Below are 921 nucleotides of genomic sequence, written 5' to 3' on the forward strand. Positions count from 1 at the left end.
TCTTCCAGATCTTCTTCCATTTGTTTATATGGTTAAATTTTAATCACCTTATTTCTATGTTTATTTTCTAAAGTGTTATTTGCTTATCATTCATTTATTACTCACCTATTTAGAATTTCAATTACCTGCAAGCACAAGTACTGAGTACAAACGCTAAAAGCAACAGCTAACAGATTTTCTTATGTGCGCTCTCGTGGATGAAGATAGTTTCGAGCCAGTCTTCAGTTCTATTTCCAAGTTAGCCAGTTCCTTTATAATGACAGGGAAATTAGTCTATTATAACTTCGAACAAGCTCATTATAACTTTCACTTCTCATTTATACCACTGGAATAAAATGTAATGCTTTAAAGTGAGCAAATATGGAATGAGCGCTTTTTTTCCTGTGATCCGCCCGTGTCCCCTTACGTGAGATTTTAAATTGATGCTGACACCCCGTGAGATTCTTTATCCTGTCTGGAATCATGGCAAGATATCCGACTTCGGCAAAATTAATTTCAAACCGTCAAGCTCAAACCCAGTTTTCCGGAACAGTTAATAAGAATCACCAATCTCGAAGAATGAATTGGTGAGAACTCTTGCTCAGTCGTTGCTTGCGTAAACGTACGATATAGACAGAAAAAAAATATATGTGGAATGCGACTTCCTTTCCCTCCTCGAAAGCAGGAAAAATCTCGGCGAATCTCTACATCCACGTGGCAGTGTAGTGTTATCCTCGGTACCTTTATGACCACACAAAATTGCCATCGGAATTAGAGCTTCTAATACTACAGGACGTAAAACGCTGAAGCTTTAAAACATTAAGTTCAGTACACGACCTTCACCAATACTCCTGTTAGCAGCCTGGCCACCATCAACCGTCCTCTTTATTCTACATGTCTCACTCTACAAACCATGGAATCATATTAATATGTGTGCATTTC

The 921-nt window shown here is 38.1% G+C and overlaps 1 protein-coding gene across 1 annotated transcript in view; it reads right to left on the reverse strand.

Moving 5' to 3' along the window:
- Positions 1 to 921, reverse strand: part of LOC119585419 (Ig-like and fibronectin type-III domain-containing protein 1) — a gene marked incomplete in the record, with an annotated part of 121,576 nt that overhangs the window by 30,324 nt on the left and 90,331 nt on the right.

This window comes from Penaeus monodon, chromosome 19 (genome assembly GCF_015228065.2).
Source record: "Penaeus monodon isolate SGIC_2016 chromosome 19, NSTDA_Pmon_1, whole genome shotgun sequence".
NCBI classification, from domain to species: Eukaryota; Metazoa; Arthropoda; class Malacostraca; order Decapoda; family Penaeidae; genus Penaeus; species Penaeus monodon.